This window comes from Chiloscyllium plagiosum, unplaced genomic scaffold (assembly GCF_037043375.1).
Source record: "Chiloscyllium plagiosum isolate Xiang-an unplaced genomic scaffold, Cpla_swu_hap1 HiC_scaffold_18, whole genome shotgun sequence".
Taxonomy (NCBI): Eukaryota; Metazoa; Chordata; class Chondrichthyes; order Orectolobiformes; family Hemiscylliidae; genus Chiloscyllium; species Chiloscyllium plagiosum.
This window is the reverse complement of record NW_028270156.1, coordinates 14,812,963-14,834,988: the sequence shown is the minus strand read 5'-3', so window position 1 is coordinate 14,834,988 and position 22,026 is coordinate 14,812,963. Positions and strand designations below refer to the sequence as shown.

The following is a 22,026-nucleotide window of genomic DNA, read 5'->3' as shown; positions in this document are numbered from 1 at the left end:
TTGATTTAGAGCTTGATGAATGTGAATGTCTTCATCTTATTTGGTCTTGTTGGAGAGCAACCTTCATATCTGAGAAAACCGTTCCCCTGTTGAAGATGGTTTTATTTAATACACTGTAAAATGATTGGAGCATTTTGTTGCCATTTGTCATCCAAGAAACTTCTCATCTTATGAATTCTTGATCCACATTTTCTTCTATTTTCCTAAAGGTTATGCTTAAATAATCAAGATGAAAAAACAACAGAAAATGCAAAGAATCTGAATACAAATGGAAAATGCTAGAAATAGAGTGGGAAAATTGGCAAGGAACTGTTTAATTAGTATTGGAGACTGAAAGATAACAAAGTTATTTCTAGGACTATTTTCTTATCAGGAAGTCTAGACAGTGAGCAAGTTTTTTTTACAGAGAACAATCACTCCTATCCTAACTCTCAGATTTTACTCCACAGTTTCCTTTCCTTCGATTGCAGAGATAGTTTTACATTTCCTTTCTAAATCCTCTGGTATGAACCTTTCACAATTCAGATTCTAAGCTTTTACAGTTCTAACAACTTGAAGTTTCCTATTCAAACACTGCTGGCTCAAAAACTCCACAAGCTAAAACACTTTGGCTAAGGCTAAGGTGACTGATATCACTGTTTAAAAGCTCAATTTGTCTGTGAGCAAGTGTTAACTACTTCTGCATGTAGCTGTCACAGCTGAATTCAATCATGTTCCCCCACTTTGAAGTCCTCAAAGTTGTACTTTCAATATGGAGCCAGGTATAGAACACATACCTGAGGAGCCTGACTGACCTTTACTTCCCTAATCCAATGTTGACAGGGTTAGCTGAATGACAGTAAGAAATTGAAGCAAAAATAGGCCATTCAGTTCACTGAGCTGGCTCTTCCATTCAATAAAATTGTGGCTAATCTGATTGTGGCCTTTACTTCACATTTCTGCCTATCCCCAATAATTCTTTGGTCCCATGTTAATCAGATATCTGCCATGAATAAACTCACTGACTCACCCTTACTGCTCTCTGAGGTAGAGAATTCCAATCATTTGGAAGGGAAATACCTCTCAATCTTCACTCTAAATTGGAAAACACTTATATTTTTAAACTGTACCCCCTAGTTCTAGACACCACCATGAAAGGAAACACCCTGTCAGCATCTATCATCTTAGAATCTTATATATTTCTGAATAACCATCCGTCATTTTTCTTAATTCCAATGGATATGAGATCAACCTGTAGCATTGCTATCACTGCTTTGATGCAGATCAGCTGACCTAGCACCAAACAGTGATTGGACCTGGAACCAACATTATGGGCATTCAATGGATAAACTATTGAAAGCTTTTCCTTGGCCTATCCAAGAACATAAAATATCAATCTCTTTGGGATATGTTAACTGGTTGCTCGAATGAGCACAAACAAGATCTCAATGACAGTCAACTCTGGGACTAAAGATCAAGATTAGATGAAAATAAATTATTTAACTACTTGGCTTGTTGAGCCATTGAGGACAACACAGTAATCTGATATTAAATCTAGTTATAATTATAAATGTGCTGCAAGGGATCTTTCCATCATGGTCAGCATTTTTGACAGTAGACAAATGAAAATGAAATCAATTAAAGAACTATGTTTCCAAGGCAAGGAAGTTTGTCTGGGGACATTGGCAGATTGCCCTTTGTTGAAAAGTGACATGATTATCTCTTTACTCACTTTTGAACGTGGTGTCTTGCCATGAAGTTGGAACAATATTGCATATTTTGTTGAAGCTGTAATCTATGCAACATACACCACTTAATACAAACTGGTTCATTGGAATTTGATTCAATACCTGCCTTATGCTTGTGAATTGTATTTAGCAACTTAGAAATCCCTTAAGTAATTTTCTTCCAAATGATCTCAAAGGAGCAGGCTGCTTCCTAAGCCAAAGGGAAAAGAGATATTAAAACAACATTAGCTTTTGCAAATATTGCCAACAATGAAGCAATCTGTTTTTTTTTAAACATTTTCCAAGGGTTGACATGTCATGAAACCTTCGCACCCTTTCTTTAACCAAATAAAATTATCTTGCGTAATATTAACAGATTGTTTTGAATGATTGCAAGTAATTTTTGAATGGTATTCATAATAATGTCAAAACATAATGCAGTGCAGTGAATCTCAGTGAAATATAGCATTCCAAATCTTACGTTTTGCATGATCATGACAAGAATAATGCAGTCTTCCTGTCCTATTCTGACCATGTCTCTTTCCCTGATTCCTGATGAAGAGCGTATACTTGAAACGTTGACTCTCCTGCTCCTCGGATGCTGCCTGACTGGCTGTGCTTTTCCAGCACCACACTCTTCGACTCAGATCTCCACCATCTGCAGTCCACACTTTCTCCTAGTATCACTTTCCCTAACAAATAACAAAAATATTTTACCATCTCCACAAACATCGACCTGCTTCATGATAGAAGCAGATATCTCTTTGTGATTGTACTCACCTGCATGCTTTAAATCAGTTGTCTGCTATGAACAGTTTGAAAAGTAGAAGCTGACTGGTAGGTGTAGTTATTGTAATGAGGTCAGCCAGGTGGACCTCATAGAATATGAATCCCCTGATTGGGGCTGTTAAGCTGGTCCAATCAGGGAGCCCTGCCTGACAGAGATTTCCTGATATAGGGCTTATGTTCGAAACATCGATTCTTCTGCTCCTTGGATGCTGCCTGACCTGATGTGCTTTTCCAGCAACACACTCTCTACTCTGATCTCCAGCATCTGCAGTCCTCAGTTTCTCCTCCTGCCAGAGATTTGGTTTGCCCTGACAGCTGGCTCTGAGGGAGCTGGACCATTGCTTTGTACTATACCTGTGTAAATAAACAGTGACTTGATGAGTAGATACCAGCCTATGTGGAGTGATTTCAGTTTGGGAACAAGAGCCTCCTCTACCAAGAGAAAACTTGCCACCAAATAGGTAAGAAGCAGAGATTTGGGGTGATCTTCAAGGATGATAAGCACCACAATGGAATGTTTTATCATCACTTTATCCCTCACAATAGTTGCTGATTTGCCTTTGTCCAATATGGCAGGCATGCTGGCTTCCTTGAGCAAACAACCAGGCTTTAGGTTAGATTCTCTACAGTGTGGAAACAGGCCTTTCGGCCCAACAAGTCCACACTGACTCTCCAAAGAGTAACCCACCCAGACCCATTTCCCTCTGACTAATGCATCTAACATTATAGGCAATTTAGCACGGCCAATTCACCTGACATGCACTTCTTTGGACTGTGGAAGGAAACCGGAGCACCCGGAGGAAACTCCACGCAAAGAGTCACCCAAGGCTGGAATTGAACCCGGGTCCGTGGTGCTGTGAGACAGCAGTGCTAACCACTGAGCCACTGTGCCGCCCTGAACTCACAACGAGGCTTTGAACTCACAACATATATTTTGTTAGTCCAGTGCCAAACCAACTACCTTACCATTTCCCTAATTTATCTCATTGAGGAGAATATAACTTACAACATACTATATTAAACATCCTGACAAAAAAAAACACCAAATGTTGACTTGCCTGTTCTTTCCTCGGATGCTGACTGACTTAATTCTGCTTCTAGAATTCCGTTGTTATTCCCTTTTGCTGGTGTTTTTCTTTCCTTTATATTCAAAAGCCCTGACAATTTGGTCCCAAAAAGATTTAATTTGATAAATGCTTGATTTACAATGTTTATATTCTTGTGAATGCATATGTTCCCTTGTACTTTTTTTTTCATTTAGGTAATTTGCCATCCATGTTATGAGCAAAAATTCATGAGGAAGTAAATAGGGGATGAATTTGAGTACTACTCATTTGGATTTCCAAATGATCCACTTCTTAATCATCACAAAGAAGGTTCAAACAATGAGATTTTCTCTGACCAGTGGAGTCTTGACTTTATTTGTGATATTTGGCAAATATTGTAACAAAGAGGGAAAGGAACAATGTGATCCCTAAGATTGAGCTGCTCACCACCACAGCTTTTTATAAATACCAAAGCCATAGTTGTCACAGCAACAAAAAGCACAATTGAAACCACTTTGTCTGGCAAAGAGATTCCTGCCAAGGAGACAGCAACACTTGGCTTGGCTGAGATTCTGCATCTCCAATGTCAAACAAATAATCCATAGTGGAAGGAGATCATCAACTCTATTGATCACTTTGAGAACTCAGCAGGAGATCCGAAAAAAACCCTTGAATGTAAGGGTAAAAAATGCAGAATATCTTTAAGTCACTCAAAACCTGGCATGGTGGACCATAGAAGAATAAATTGCTAATACCAACTTAGGAAGTTCTCACACAAGTATAAAACCTAGTGGTCGTAGTGAGTGTCAGAGGGCACTTAAGAACAAAATGATGTATCTAAGAACTTCAAGCCTGGCAAGTATGTTCTCTATTGTACTTTGTTGTGTCAGATAGGTATGAAACAGAAGAAATGTCATCACCAACATTTCAGGGTTTATCTGTACTGTTCTGGCACACTACAGTGCATCACCAGACAGAGTGTAATGTATGTACCATGCAATCATTGGGCAGATGAAGAGACCAGATGTAATAACTACCTCCCTAATACTGATTTTTATACAGTATCTTCATCTCTTCAAAACACAGCACCCGCTGAAGGAAGCTCATCTTTGTGTTCGCTGTATGAGTGTAAAGTCGAAAGCACAACATGTACTGACTCCAAACTGGAAAGAGCTGTGTTCTTGGCAGTTACACTGAGTTTATATTTAGCAGTACCATCCAGCACAGACTCCTCTAGAATTTTCAGGATCGGTGGGAGAGGGGACTCAGTAGCATCTGACTTGAATGGAGCTAATGGGCACGAAGCTCCAGGTACCTGCCTGGTCCATGTTGCTGGAAACACCAGGTACTGTCCCTCAAGTAGACCCTGGAGTGCAAGTTCATAGTTCCTTGAAAGTGCAGTCACAGGTAGATAGGATGGTGAAGAAGGCATTTGGTATGACTGCCTTTAATGGTCAGAGCATTGAGTATGGGAATTGAGAGGTCATGTTGCAGCTGAACAGGACATTGGTTCAGCGACTTTTGAAATACTGTGTCCTATACAGGTCACCCTCCTATCAGAAAGATGTCGTAAAATTTGAAAGGTTTCAGAAAAGATTTACAAGGATGTTTCCAGGATTGAAGGGTTTGAGCTATAGGAAGCACTGAGTAGGCTGGGGCTCTTTTCCCTGGAACATCGGAGGCTGAGGCATGACCTCATAGAGATTTATACAATCATGAGGGGCATGGATAGGGTGAATAGACAGGTCTTTTTCCTGGGGTGGGGGGAGTCCAGAATTAGAAGGCATACGTTTAGGGTAAGAGGGTAAAAATTTGAAAGGGGCAACTTTTTTACACAGTGGGTGGTGGGTGTATGGAATGAGCTGCCAGAGGAAGTGATGAAGGCTGGTACAATTACAACATTTAAAAGGTATCTGGATGGGTATATGAATGGTAAGGGTTTCGAGGGACATGGGCTAACTGCTGGCAAATGGGACTAGATTAATTTAGGATGTTTGGTCAGCATGGACGAGTTGGTTTGTTCCCATGCTGTACATCTCTATGATTCTAAGTCTGTATTATGTCTCCATTTTTATTTTGCCAGCATTAATTATCTCACACTTCCCTGTATTAAATTCGATTTCCACTTGCCTGTCCATTTTAACGGCCTATCAATATTCTATTTCATTCCCCCTCTCACAAAAGACAGAAAGTCAATTGACCCTTTACTGGAGTATGGTCTCCTCAAACTTAGCTCCTCTGATGTCATATTGAAAGACAAGATCTCTCTAACCACTCTCGAATGGGTTTAGCTGCGCAAGATCAACTAATAGGCATAGTAACTGACTCTTCTTTGTTCTCTGCATCATACTCCCATTATCCAAACAGAATAAAATACCGGAACCACAACAGAAAGGTACTTGCTCCCTTAGGTTTCCTATTTAAATAATTCTCATATATGTAGCCACGTCTTAAAGCGACATGAGTTAACCAAAAATGAGCAGAAACAAAATTAATGTTCCATTAAAATTCACTGAAACGAGTATACCCAGGGCAGCAGGGTGGCTCAGGGGTTAGCACTACTGCCTCACAGCACCAGAGACCTTGGGCAACTGTAGGCAGTTTGCACATTCTTCCTGTGTCTGCTTGGGTTACCTCTGGTGCTCCAGTTTCCTCCCACAGTCCAAAGATGTGCAGGTTATGTGGATTGGCCATGGAAAATATCGGGTTACAGGAATTGGGTTGGGGGATGGATCTGAGTGAGATGCTCGTCAGGGTTGGTGTGCACTCGATGCGCTGAATGGCCTACTTCCACACTGTAGGGATTCTATGATTCAGGTATGAAGAAATGCTTGTTTCCTATTTTGACTTTCACCTGTGTGAGGAGTTCCACAAATCAGAATTAAAGACATCACCTGCAATTATCAACATTGGAAATAATGAAGTCAGACATGGAAATACACAAATCAAAACTTCAGAACAAAAAGATGGGTTTTTGACTATAATTGGACCATACTGGGAACTTGTTCCCGCATGAAGGAAAGGTGCCTGGTGACAGACTGATTAAAAAGTAATAACACAACACTCAGAATTCAAAGAAAAACAAAATATTTACTATTGCTACGGACACTGGACATCAATGAAACAATTGTGAGCACAAGTTAAAATGTACGTTCTGAAATTTTTAAACTGCAATTCTCTTCAATTTTTCTTCCATAATCAACGCTATCACTTTTTCACTTTGTACCTATATATGTATGCTTAATGTACATGGGAGGGTGTGATGTTAGCAGATAATTAACTTACACTTTGTTTCACTCAAGGAAACCTTATCATTGGTTCCTTATTAATGCAGCAGACACAAGGTAACTACAATTTAATTCGAGAGAGGTGTGGCCCATGCTAGAAATAAATTTTAGGCATTTGTTGTGGCCAACTGGGGAGACTGAGAAAAGGGAACCAATTCACTTCTCCTCACCTCATTGTAATGCGGAAGAGGATCAGCACATAGCGTAGACTTTCAAATGGAACAATGAGGCATAAACCTTGAAAAAGCAACTCAGTGTTACAGTGCAGAAACGGGGGCATTTTTAGAGAGTTAACTTAAGGTAAACTAAGTAGGAAAAGTAAATTGGTAAGCAGTGGTAATATTGGTAATTAGTAGACTGAGTTCATCCTTTGGGGACATGAGTTCAAATTATGCTGTGGTAACTGCTAGAGCTTGAATTTAATTAATAAAATCTGGAATTGGAAGCTGATCTTAATAACGGTGACCATGAAACTATGATCTATTGTTGGAAAACCCATGTGGTTCCCTAATGTCCTTTAGGGAAGGAAACCTTAAACTGGTTTGACTTGCATGTGACTCCGACCCACTGTAATATGGTTGATTCTTCATTGCCCTCTGAAATGAATTTGCAAACTACTCACGTTCAGGCAATTAGGTACAGGCTTTGCCAATGATACCTACACTTAGTGAGAGATTATATTGGTTAAAATGTACTGTCCTCACTTTTGTTATCTTGTGAAATACGTAGCATGGTGCAAATAATATGAAGAAATAGAGTTAAATGCATTGGTAATTTGACATTAATAGTGTATCTGAGATGAAATGAGATTTAAAAAAAAGATTATTACACCTTTCGGAAATCCTCCTGATAATCAGTGTGGATAAGGAATTATAATTGAATGAGATGCACTGGCATAGTACAACCACACGATGGCACTACAACAGGTTGTTTCGAATCCAATACTCTGCTTTTTTACATTTCATCCCAGTTTTGTTCTTTTAGCTTTAGTGTTGATAGGGACCATATGTTTATTAGTTCAACCTCATAACTGCAGGCTGTGGTGGATATTTAAGCTCCAAGACATAAAACAGCATTTTTTTTTCATTATTCAAAGGCATAGGGCTATAGCAATTAGTCCGTCGTAAAACGTTTATAAAATATGTTAAAATAACAGCAATTCTGGGAATTGACTCAAATTTTCTACTCATATGGATGACATATGTCACAGCTAATAAACAAGCACAGAACCGATTTAAGTGCAAAATATTTTCAGCTAATATATTCCCTTTAAAAACAATCTACATTGAATTTAGTAGTCGGGCCATCTGATACTGATTAGATCATTTAAATGAAACACATAAACTTTCATGCAAAATATTTACTCAGACTGACAAAGTATTATGAAATTCAGCAAAACAATCTCAGATTGGTTATTCATCTCATTGCTGTGCATAATGCATCATTTCATAGAATCATTGCTACACAAGCCAATAGATCAAGATATTAAACAGCAACATTTTTTCTCTTAAAGTATTTTATTGATGTGCATGAATAAATGATTATTGCAAACACACTGTTGCACACTGGGGAGAGCCTTGGATTTAATCCGTAAAGTTTTCAAATTAATACAAGTGGAAAAAAATTAGGTTTTCCCAAATTGTGGAAGATGATCACCTTCGCTAATCAAGGGGAGCAATTGTTCGTGAAATCTTGTTATATTTTCAAAAAACACTGCAGCAAACCCAGGATTTTTTTGCACGTGATTGGAAGGGAAAGAATCTGGACTCACTTTAAGCAAAAAAAGTTGCATATCATCTGGAGAGATTTATGCAATTGGAACAATGGGACAGGCTGTCCCACACCACTGTACCTCCAGCCACTGTGGATTAACACCTACTTCATACTTCAAATCGCCTTAGTGTTTATGTTACTTTACTGAAATCCCAAAATCCACATCTGTTTCTTTTTCTGACCTGCCGACTTCAATGACATGGCCATCAGGGTATATCAGAACTTCGAGTGATGTTTGGAAGAATCTGCACGGCAAAAGGACAAAGGTGAAACTTCTGGGTCAGGCACATTCTGGAGAGCAGCAATATTCCGACAACATGCCAACATTGAAGATGCCATCTGAAAACATGAAAAAAGTGAAAGAGGTGCTTGTGCTTACACAGAGCCTTTCACAACTACAAGATACCCCAGCGTGTTTTACACCTGATTGAGTACTTTTTGAAGTGCTATCACTGTTCTAATGAAGCAAACATAGTCAATTTGTGTGCAGAAAATTTCCATAAACAGCAACGTAGTCCCAATTAGGACATCTGTTAGTGATGTTTCTTGAAGGATAAATATTTGAAAAGTATGCTAAAAGTGAGTGTACATTGTACTGCTATTAATTGGCCATCTTGTTAATATGGCATTGAGTGCTTTCCTGTTACTTACATTATGCTTGGAATATGACATTTAACAAAGAGTAATTTTGCTGGTGGTCAACCACATAATTTGGAAAGAAGTTATATGAATCTCTTTCAAGATGTAAAGTGATCTCTAACTTACTATTCAGAGGACATGGGCACCTCCTCAATGATCACTGGTCTGACAATGATGATGCTCCGTTCAGGTACTCTCAAGCCAAAACAGGTATTGCCCTGAATTAAATGTATTTAATTGCACAATTCAGTAATTGATCTAAATGTGAGCATAGGTAGGCTCATTTTAACTCAAATCCATGATCTCAAGATTGCCAACTTCCCTAATAGAGCTTGTTAAATCTTGGTTGAAAGACTTTGCTGTATCTGCAAGTAGTTTAATCTATGAAAGTATCCAGACTAGGAGAGCTCACACTAACAATCCTCTATTGCTCCCTTAGTTGCAGGATCAGCCATAGGGTCAAAGAGATGTACAGCCAGAAAGAGACCTTTCAGTTCATCTTGTCCATGCGAACCAGACATACCAAATTAATCTAATCCCATTTGCCAGCATTTGGCCCACATCCGTCTAAACCCTTCCTATTCATATATACATCCCGATGCCTTTTAAATGTTGTAACTGGATCAGCCTCCACCACTTCCTCATTTCATACATGCACCATCTTCTGCGTGAAAAGGTTGCCCCTTAGGTCCCTTCTAAATCTTTCCCCTCTCACCTTAAATCTATACCCTCTCATTTTGGACTCCCCTATCATAGGGAAAAGACCTTGGCTATTTACCCTATCCATGCCTCTGATGATTTTATAAACTTCTATAAAGCCACACTTCAGTCTCAACTGCTGCACGGAAAATAGTCTCAGCCAATGCAGCCTCTCCCTATAACTCAAAAATGGCCTAACCAATGTTCTGTATAGGTGCAACATGACCTCCCAACTCCTATACTCAAAGCTGATTAGTAAAAGCAAGCATACCAAACACATTCTTCACTATCCTATCTACCTGCGACTCCACTTTCAAGGAACTATGAACCTGCACTCCAAGGTCTCTTTTTTTGCAACGCTCCCCAGGACCTTACCATTAAGTGTACAAATCCTACCTTGATTTGCCCTACCAAAATGCAGCATCTCATATTTATCTAAAAAGAAAACGTTTTAAGACACTTACCAGTAAAATTATTTATAAGTATAAATAAGTTGTCATTTCCATATCCTTGTTCACTTTATTTTTTGATAGAATTATTTTCTTTTATTCATTCACAGGATGAGGATGTTGCTCACCAGGCCAGCATTTATCATCCATCTCTAGTTGCTCTTGGGAAGATGGTGCTGAGTCTTCAACTGCTGAAGTCACACATGGTGTAGGTACATCCACAATGCAGTTTGGGAGGAATCCAGGATTTTTGATCCTGTGACAGTGAACTTCCTATTATTGTATTGGCTATGAAATATTCTTTGACCAAAAATCTGATTGTCTTGGTAGCAGAGAGAGTCACACATTCCGCGTCCTCATTTTCAAAGAGAATTCTGCTAACTCCGTTTGACCAGGAACCAATAAAATGCATAAAATATATAATGGCATAAAGAAAAATACATCTTCTGAGGGCGTTGTTATTTCAGAGTCATTTTGAGATTTCAAGCACAGCTGCCAAGGGGAAGTCTTGATGTAAAAATGTTAAAAATGTTACGGTTGAGCAGAAAACAACTACCAAGCAGTAATTCACTGGTTAGCAGAGTTGACAGATGTAAGTTAGGTCTCAGGTGGGCATCCCTGGAGACAATGAAATATAATTTGACATTCCAGTGATATCTCAAACTTCTTTGAATCAGTCTTTCAACTGAACTAGCAGGGATCCTCAACTGATGGATTTCACTTTTGGGGGTGGGGAGGTGGTGCTGGTCAGTTTCAGAAGGAGTTACCGCCGTCAGCTGTAAAACCAGGAGACACTCAGTTAATCTGAAGGAATGCTATAAGAAGAAGGACCAACAAGAGATTGCTAAATAATAGTGGGCCACTGAATTTGGACAGCATAACACATGCATTACTGTCATATTTTTATGTGAAAATAATTGATTTTGATTTGATTAAACAGACTTGATTATAACTATTGCTCTGTTGGTTCACCTTGCCCTGATAAATCTACAATTTAAAAATTACCTTTCATCAAGTTAATTTGAACAAATGAAGAAATAAACAGTTTGATTCAATTAGTCAATCACTGGGATGTATGGACTGCATTCCTGACATCACATCAGCACTTGCTAATGGCAATCTCTCGGCCAATAAAAGTAATCTTTTCCTTTTATTGTTGTGATTGTTTGAATTTTGTGATTCTTGTATTTGTTCTGGTGAGTGCACGATGAAATGTTTCAGCAACATGTTTCTCTTTTCAACAATAGTCACAGAATTATACAGCATGGAAACAGACCATTCGGCCCAATCAGTCCATATAATCCCAAATTAAACTAGACACACCTGTCTGCTCCTGGCTCATATACCTCCAATCCTTTCCTGTTCATGCACTTATCCAAGTGTCTTTTAAACATTATGATTGTGCCCACATCCACCACTTCCTCAGGAAGTTCATTCCGCACGGGAACCACCATCTAATTTAGTTTAAAAAATTAAATCACGTCCCTCACCTTAAAAATGTACCCCCTAGTCTTGATATCCTCCATCCTAGGGAAAAGACACATACCATTAATCATATCTATACCCATTATGATTTTATAAACCTCCATAAGATCACCTCTTAATAGTACTATATACATACACACATATATATATATATATATATATATATGTATGTATATATCGAGAGAGAGTGCATTTCTGTTAGACTGAGAAGATTGTGTCAATTGTACATAGAGTCATAGAGATATACAGCACAGAAATAGACCCTTCAGTCCAACACATCCATGCCAACTAGATATCCTAAATAAATCGAGTCACATTTAACAACATTTGGCCCATATCCCTCTAAACTCTTTCTATTCATCTACCCATCCAGATGCCTTTTAAATGTTGTAATTGCGCCAGCATCCACCACCTCCTCTAGCAGCTCATTCCATACACACACCATCCTTTGCGTGAAAAAGTTGCCTGGATCTCTTTTAAGTATTTCACTTTCACCTTAAATCTACACCCTCTAGTTTTGGAAAAAACTGTCCTCGAGAAAAGACCTTGTCTATTTACCCTATCCATGCCCCTCATGATTTTATAAACTTATACAAATTCACCCCTCAGCCTCCAATGCTCCAGGGAATATTGCCCCAGGATATCGCCATTCCACCCACCTTTCCCCATACCACACCCCCAATTTATTGCTCAGCCCCATCCCCCCCCCAAGTCTTGAAGAAGGTTTATTCCCCCCATTCCCCCCCCCCCCAAGTCTTGAAGAAACATTGATTCACTTGCTCCTCAGATTCTAACCGACCTGCTGTGATTTTTCCAGCACCAAGCTTTATCAACTCTGAATCTCTAGCATCTGCAGTCCTCACTTTCTCTCAGTGACAGTATTCCCTTTAGTGTACAAACTCAGCCTTAATTTTCTTTTTGATACCTTCATAGGTGCCCCAGACATTCCCTTTGTCAAAGGAATCTGGATACTCTCGCAAAATTTGTAACCTGAGCGTTGAAATTCCCAGTCTCTAAAGATGTTCTGACTGAGGGATTCAGCCTACAGCCTACACACAAGATAGAACTGGCTTATTGACTCTGCAGTGGAGAAGAATGTTGGAGCATAGTTACCTGTGAGGTTAACTGGCCCTGCTTGAGTTGAGAGGCAAATGGAGAGAATATGTCCTGAACGATGCAATGGTTGTTTTATCATGGATAGTGGCATGTTCCTTACAGCAAAATCTATCCATCACTCAGGCATTTCTTCTGAACACTTCCCTGTCGGGTGGATGTGCTATGAATCTTCCTTTCAGTGATCCCCTCTCTGGGAACTGATGTCTTGGAGGGAAGCTGTATCAAAGTTCAGCCTAAAATGTTCCATGACAATCATAGCTATTTTCACCTGTGATAGACTGATTCCAAGTTGTCTCTTAGTCCTGAACACATGAACCTGACATCACAGCTGGCAACTGAAGAGTTGGAATTATTTTCCTCTTTGTTTTTTTGGTGATTATTTTTCATACGTAATGGATTCCTTCTACTTGTTGAGCATAGATTATAAGTTTTAAGCACCCGTTGAAGCAGAAGGACCATGCTGGTTAACACCTCAATGTGGATTTCAACAGTTTCCTTATTTGCCCTCTCCCCACCTTATCACTCTGCACTACCCTCTGTCCTACCTGTCCATTGTCCTTCCTATCTATCCGCTCCATCCTCCTCTCCAACCTATTACCTTCACCTCCAACTTCATCTGTCTATCGTATTCTCAGCAACCTTCTTCCCAGCCCCACTCGCCCCCCCATTTACATCTCAGCCTCCTTGGGCCACCCCTCTCTTTCCTGATGAAGATCATTTGCTCAAAACATTGATTCTCCTGCTCCTCGGATACTGCCTGACCGGCTGCGCTTTTCCAACACCATACTCTTTGACACTGATCTCCAGCATCTGCAGTGCTCACTTTCTCCAAACTTATTCTTCACTGGCTGCCAATTTGCAGTGGTTGGTGGCTGGCCACTGGTACATGATGGTCCCTCCCATTATCAGAGACAGCCCATAGAATCCATTCTCTACATTTGAGTTGGGCATATCTCCCATAACTGCTGTCTCCTATTGAGTTAACATCCGCAATAAAACTACAGTGTCTTCTCCTCGGCAAAACTTATGGAAATATAGATGTAAAAAATTTCGGAGATGCTGAAAATCTGAATCAAACACAAAGAATCCTGGTGAACAGGGGCAAGTATGACAGCATCTGTGGAGAGGGAAATAGAGTCAGTGCCAAGAGTCTGGTATGACTACTTTAGAACAAAATTTGTGGAGACCCTGGGCTTCTTAGACAACAGAATTCCCTCCTTGACCTTTCCCCTTTAACCCAAAGGAACACAAAGGACCACATTTGGCACTGGGGGTGTTACAGAAGTTGCTGGAAAGGTGTCATATTTAGACATCAGTCCGCTTGTGGCCACAATTCCAGAAACTAAATCCAGTTTCTGCTGGGCTTGGAATGCTCAACGCTCAGTGATGCAAATGTGGGAAAAAAAAATCAATTTTGACAAATGTCCTTGGCAAAATCACTGCTAGAAATTATTTGGAATTTAATTTGGCATCAAACTGCACACTTATTACCATTATAAAATACACTTTTAAGTTCGGTATTTTCTTTTTGAGATTGAATCATTTTTAATTGCAGATGAGTGTCCATCTATTGATTATTGATAACGTTAGAACACCATAATAAAAATGAGATAAAATTTTTCAATTATTCCTTCAGTTTTGAATTTCTATTAGAGTTCAACAATCTCATCCAAACACTTAAGCCCATTATGAGTTCAGATTAAATCTGTTTGTGAGCACCAGTAGCTGTATGAACATTTTTGAAAGGGCCTTGGACCTTTCATTGAAGGAATCTAAGTGGGATCTCTGCCAGTGAATATCTATATTGGCCAACAGTCAACTATTTGGCCTCATTTGAGCAGCATATTGTGTTTAGGCTCAGCTGTGCAGTGATGTTCATTAAAAAAAATTGTCTAAGTGCCAAAGCTTTACTTTGCTTTGCTGAAATTATATGAGTGCATCAAGAGAGTGCAATTCTTGAGTGAAGTTTCATGCTACAGATGGTGCCGGCATGGGTTGGATCCTGAAGCTGTATTGACTCTTGCAATCTGATCACTTCCCTCTTTGAAACCCTCCCTTGTCTCTCTCTCTCTCTCTCTCTTTCTCTATCTCGGCCACTTCCCCCGCAGTGTCTTTGGTTTCATCATGTGGTACAATTCTCCAGTGCAGCCTCTTGCTAACTAGGGTTTCCTAGCTTTCAGTCTCAATTTTAATTGTTTCAAAGTCCCCCTTGTAAGCAAATCTGAGGTTAGCTTGGCCCATTGGGCTCACAGCACCTGTAAGCTCTTCATACAAAAGGTCCTGTGAAATACACTCGTCTTCTATCTGCTGTGGATGACAAGTCACTGGGGATCTTCGTGTTACAAATCGGGGTTACTATTTAATAAAATAGTTTAGTATCAGGTTCTTGTTCCGCCCGCTTGAGTTTTGAAATATGATTGAAACAGTGAATGTCTATTATTGGTAGTTAATATCTCTATATGGAAGAATAACTAAGTAATATGAACTGTTCGCTACCGACCAGGAGGGATGCTCAATGATTTTAAGCTTCTCTTTCTACAGTAGTAAAAGAAAATTACATTTGTCAGTGTTTTGACTACTTTACCTTACCAAAATCACCAGCAACCTGCCTTGATCTAATGCCTTTCAAATATTCCATAGAGCTGCACTACACAGATCCTGGTTCAGAAGTTTTGCCCACATGCGTTCAGAGGCGTGAATATTACAAGGTGCTGAATTCTCTGCTTTGTCAACCACACTCTCTCCAGTTAAAAGGTCAGTGGGGAGAGTGGTGGTGAGGTTGAGCCTGCTGAGGGTAACATCAGTCTGCAGATGGGATTACTGTCCCTCAGTCCTGCTTCAGAGAGATGGTGGTCCAATTTGCAGTCTGGCTGCACCCTCTGCCCAGTGCTTTCAGATGAGGCCTCAATGGGATCTCCATTGGCACACTGGCAGGCAGACTGCCACACACCATCCCTGCTGCTGGTACAATTGTAGTGGGGGCTGCAAAATGGGTAAGGAGACAACTGGCAAGTCACCTGCTGGATGTAACGTGCCCTCCCTCACTTTCAAAACCATTAGGGGGGGGGGTATAAAATCCAGTACAGCAGCTAACCAGCAAAAATGAAGCAGGTCCATTCAGCACCCCCCAAAAACTTGGAACAAAGGTTATCTGCGAAACAAAAATACTGCAGTGTTGTTGGTTTTAGTGACATAGAGAGTGTGGTAGACTGTGTCTTACATGCTTAGTTCACCTTATAGGGCTTTTCAGTTTTCTTTTGGTTTGAAGCACTATTTCTAACCTTGTTACAGTAGTGATTGTGGCAAGATTAGCCAGCTAGATCTCATAGAGTATGAGTTCCTAGATTAATTCAGTAAGGGAGCCCTTTTTAGCTGTCAGATAAGAACAGGAGTGTCAGACATTCTGTTCACTCTGAGGGAGCTAAATTAGTATCAAGGACTCTCCACATATAAATGAAGGCTGACTTGATGACAGGATACTGGCCTCTGTGAAGCTATTTCAGTTACATAATTTTCCAAGTCCAGCAGAGCACAGGAACATATAAACCCATTTATTGCATGTGGTTTACTGCAGAGAAAGATTTCGATCTGTAAAACAATTCACATGCTTTAATTGGTCAAACAATAACCTGGATTATGAGATTTCCAAAATGGGGACAATTTCTGTTGTGTGCTGAACACTGCATGGGCTTACAGTTCAGATGATGTATACCTTTAAATAAGTGAGAAATTAATATATCATCTGGTTATTCTGACAGTCTGTGTTAACACCAATGGGCCAAAAATAATTAAAAATATTTTGAGACAGTGTTACTTCAGTTGACATCATTCTCCACAGTTCAGGCCAAGTCAATGTGCTACACAAGTAAAACGTCTGGCAATTGTATCAAATAAAGAGACTTTAATCGGTAACCTCATCAAGAATGTCTATCTAAATTCCAAGAACGGTTAGATCTTTCCAAGCGATGTTTATACAATGCATAACAGAATTGGCTGGTCGACAGATGACAGCGAGTGGTAGTGGAAGGAAAATATTCTGCCTGGAAGTCAGTGGTGAGGCTTTTGCCCGAAACGTCGATTTCGAAGCTCCTTGGATGCTGCCTGAACTGTTGTGCTCTTCCAGCACCACTAATCCAGAGTCAGTGGTGAGTGGTGTTCCACAGGGCTCTGTCCTTGGGCCTCTACTCTTTGTAATTTTTATTAATGACTTGGATGAGGAGATTGAAGGATGGGTTAGCAAGTTTGCAGACGTCATAAAGGTTGGAGGTGTCGTTGACAGTATAGAGGACTGTTGTAGGCTGCAGCGTGACATTGACAGGATGCAGAGATGGGCTGTGAAGTGATGCATTTTGGAAGGTCGAACTTGAAAGTTGAGTACAGGATTAAAGACAGGATTCTTGGCAGTGTGGAGGAACAGCGGGATCTTGGAGTGCAGGTACATAGATCCCTTAAAATTGCCACCCAGGTGGACAGGGTTGTTAAGAAAGCATATGGTGTTTTGGCTTTCATTAACAGGGGGATTGAGTTTAAGAGCCGTGAGATCTTGTTGCAGCTCTATAAAACTTTGGTTAGACCGCACTTGGAATACTATGTCCAGTTCTGGTCGCCCTATTATAGGAAAGATGTGGATGCTTTGGAGAGGGTTCACAGGAGGTTTACCAGGATGCTGCCTGGAATGGAGAGCTTATCTTACAAAGACAGATTGACTAAGCTCGGACTTTTATCATTGGAAAAAAGGAAGAGAGGGGACCTAATTGAGGTGTACAAGATAATGAGAGGTATAGATAGAGTTTATAGCCAGAAACTTTTTCCCAGGGCAGAAATTGTTAACACAAGGGGTCATAGTTTTAAGCTGTTTGGTGGAAAGTATAGAGGGGATGTCAGAGGCGGGTTCTTTACGCAGAGAGTTGTGACAGCATGGAATGCGTTGCCAGGTCATTGGGGATATTTAAGAGACTACTGGACATGCATATGGTCACAGAAATTTGAGAGTTCGTACATTAGGCTTACCTCACATGAGGATCAATGGTCGGCACAACATCGTGGGCTGAAGGGCCTGTTCTGTGCTGTACTGTTCTATGTTCTATGTTCTTACAATGTCTGTCGCAAGACTACAGATTTCTTACAGAAACTCAGCACCCACGGACCAGTCGAACCGGGAACATTCCTCGTCACAATGGACATTTCAGCACTCTACACCAGCATCCCCCACAATGACGGCATCAGGGCAACAACCTCAGTACTCAATACCAATAACTGCCAATCTCATCTGCTTCATCCTCGACCACAATGTTTTCACCTTTGACAAACAGTTCTTCATCCAGACACACAAAACAGCAATGGGGACCAAATCTGCTCCCAATATGCCAACATCTTCATGCACAAGTTCCAACAAGACTTCTTTTTTGCACGGTACATTCAACCAACACTATACACCAGGTATATTGATGATATTTTCTTCTTCTGGACTCATGGTGAGGCGTCACTGAAACAAGTACACAATGATATCAACGAGTTTCATCTCATCATCAAACTCACCATGGACTACTCTTTAGTATCTGTCTCATTCTTGGACACATGCATCTCCATCAAGGATGGGCACCTCAGCACTCATTGTACCACAAACGCACGGATAACCTCATGATGCTATACTTCTCTAGCTTCCACCTGAAACATATTAAAACAGCCAATCCCTCCGAACAAGCCCTCTGCATACATACACAGGAGCTGTTCAAATGAGGTAAAACGTGACGGACACTTGAAGGTGCTCAAGGATGCCCTCATAAGAACAGGGCACAATGCTCAACTGATTGACCGCTCATTCTGACATGCCACAGCGAGAAACCGTAATGACCTCCTCAGGAGACAGACATGAGCTGCAATGGACAGTGTATCCTTTGTTATCCAGTACTTCCCGGGAGCCGAATGACTACGTCATGTTCTTTGCAGCCTGCAACACATTATCGATGAGGGTGAGCACCTTGCCAAGACTTTGCCCGCGCCTCCACTTCTTTCTTTTAAACAACCGCCAAACTTTAAACAGATCATGATTTGTAGCAAACTGCCCAGCCTTCAGGACAACACCATACAACCTGGCCACAGCAGCTGCTGCAAGACATGTCAGAGTCTTGACACAGGTAACACTATTACACGTGGGGACACCTTCCACCATGTATGCGATGAGTACTCATGTGACTCAGCCAACGTTGTCTATCTCATGCGCTGCAGGCAAGGATGCCCTGAGGCATGGTACATTGGCGAGACTGAGTAGACGCTACGACAACAGATGAATGGACAGTGCACAGCAATCACCAGGCAGAGTGTTCCCTCTCAGTCAGGGAACACTTCAGCAGTCTGGGATATTTGACCTTGGACCGTTGGGTGACCATCCTTCACGTGGACTCTGGGACAAGCTACAATACAAAGTGGCCAAGCAGAGGCTGATAGCCAAGTTCGTTACCCATGGGAATGGCTTCAACTGGGACCTTGGGTTTAAGTCACACTAAGGTGACCCCACTGCACTAAACAGACACACACACACCAACACAGAACCTCTCTCTCATATGTACACATACCCCCACATCTCACACTGACACATGCAGCCTCTCTCACATATCCCATCACACACATTTAACCAAGCTTACACACACATATATACACACGCATTCTATCACATGCACTCACACCCAAATGCACACACTCACATGCACACTCAATCTGTCGCTCCTACATGCGCACACATTTAAGCTTATGGGGTGAATTTGTTTTTGCAGAATTACATTTTATTTTGCTCAAAAACTGTATGAATCCATGTAAAACTCTGTAAAATTATACATAAGGTTTGTCAGTCTGACACAGCATTGGGACACACACAGACATCACGCCTATTGTTTAGAAACCTGAGCTATCTTGAGAATGATTTGGAGATGCCGGTGTTGGACTGGGGTGTACAAAGTTAAAAGTCACACAACACCAGGTTATAGTCCAACAGGTTTAATTGGAAGCACACTAGCTTTCGGAGCGTCGCTTCTTCATCAGGTGGTAGTGGACGGCTCAATCCTAACACACAGAATTTGTATCAAACATTTACAGTGTGATGTAACTGAAATTATACATTAAAAAATTGATTGTATGTTAAGCCTTTCATGTGTTAGAATACAGTGATAGTTTCACTTCTTTCATCTGTAAATCACAAAACCTTTTTTTAAAAAAGTTGCATCTCGGGTTAGCTGTTAACAATGGTGATAGCTAGACAATATGTTGAAGGTGTTAGCCCCCTGTGTTCTCTGTCTATGCCATGATGTTTAGATTGATTCTAATCCAAAAAGTGAGATAATGAAGTTTTACATGAATTCATGTAGTTTTTGAGCTCAGAGTCCTACATGAATGCATGCAGTTTTTGTGCAAAGTATAATGTAACCCTGTAAGTACAAATTCACCCCACAAAATATATGTGTGCATGTGGGTCTTCGTCTGTCTGTGTGTGCGTGTCTGTGCGTGTCTGCATTTTTGGACTGTGGGAGGAAACCGTAGCACCCGGAGGAAACCCACACAGACACAGGGAGAATGTGCAAACTCCACACAGACAGCCGCCTGAGGTAGGAATTGAACCCGGGTCTCTGGCGCTGGTAGTATGGAGGACACAGACAGGTATTGGTGTATGCAGTGACAAGTGGAGTGGGTCAGTGAGTGAGAAGTGAGCATTTGCAGGTCTGACTACAACTGAGCCAATGTCTCAATAAATGGGCACTGCTGGTTTCCCAGATGGCAGCTAAATGTCAACCTAATTTCTGTGGATCTACAGTGAGGTGTAGTCCAGCCCAGTTAGCACTGCTGCCTCAAAGCGCCAGAGACCCGAGTTTAATTCCCGCCTCAGGCAACTGTCTGTGTGGAGTTTGCACATTCTCCCAGTGTCAGAGTGGGTTTCCTCCGGGTGCTCCGGTTTCCTCCCACAGTCCAAAAATGTGCAGGTTAAGTGAATTGGCCATGCTAAATTGCCCATAGAGTTAGGTGAAGGGGTAAATGTAGGGGATTGGGTCTGGGTGGGTTGCTCTTCGGAGGGTCGGTGTGGACTTGTTGGGCCGAAGGGCCTGTTTCCACACTGTAAGTAATCTAATCTAAAAAATGGAAGTATGGGTTCCAGCCCAGTAGCCTCACCATCTGGAATTTTGGCAGTGGAAGGGCATCTTTAATAGGGAACTTTCCTGACTTCTGGTATCATTGCCCTCAAAAAAAATTGCCCTTTTATTGATCCAAGATGCAAATATGCTGAAGATTCCAGTGTAGAGGTTATACTCACAAATTCTCATATACCATTGGCAGTATTTGGAGAATTGTGTGGCTGCTCTCGAGAGTCTTATTAATAATGATGAAAGCAAATGACTATCTCTTCTGAAGTTCCAGTTATTCCAAAGATAGTTTAAGAAGTAAATGTGTGCAGAAAGATAATCAAGAACACAGAGTAATAGAGACACTGGAAAAAGCATGTTTGTTTTGACACGAGAAACCGTAAGAAATGTGTACATTGAACACTGCAAGAAAGAATCAAATGTAATTCAGATTGAGCAGCTTTAGCTCAGTTGCTGACAGATTCATGCCACTAATATGTTTTTAAAATAAGAACAAATCACAGTGTACATTACAATTGTGCCACGAGACACAGGTCAAATAATTTCCTTTTGCACAATATCATAGTTCTGCAATTCAATGGAAAATAAATCTTCTGTAGCTCAGGATGTGAGTATAAAAGCACGTCATGAGGTGAGATGATGCAAAACATCTTCCACTTCCTGGTCTAATTTCTGAGTGAGGACCATTCAAGAACAGAGAAAATCCTCTTGTTAATTTTAAGAATTCAATAAACACAGTTCACAGCATCTTAAAACCACATTCATTATTAGTAAAGAATATGCAATGTATCTTAACAACACTTAGACTATTTCATTTTACTGAAGAGAGAATTTCAATCAATCGTATCCTGATGTGAGTCTGAGCTTAAACTGTGTGTTTGAATTCTCTGCAAAGGTCATTTTTGGCC

At 40.6% G+C, this 22,026-nt stretch overlaps 1 long non-coding RNA gene across 3 annotated transcripts in view; it reads right to left on the bottom strand.

Annotated features, from left to right (window-relative positions):
- Positions 1 to 7,750: 7,750 nt before the first annotated feature.
- LOC122557655 (uncharacterized) overlaps positions 7,751 to 22,026 on the bottom strand; it is a 175,229-nt gene continuing 160,953 nt past the window's right edge. For 2 of the 3 annotated variants that reach the window (XR_006313893.2, XR_006313895.2), the window contains exons 3-4: positions 10,404 to 11,164; positions 7,751 to 8,846 (exon numbers count right to left, since the gene is read on the bottom strand). This is a non-coding gene — a long non-coding RNA (uncharacterized LOC122557655). Of the gene's footprint in view, positions 8,941 to 10,403; positions 11,165 to 22,026 lie in introns of all 3 variants that reach the window. The other variant, XR_006313894.2, reaches the window with a different exon arrangement.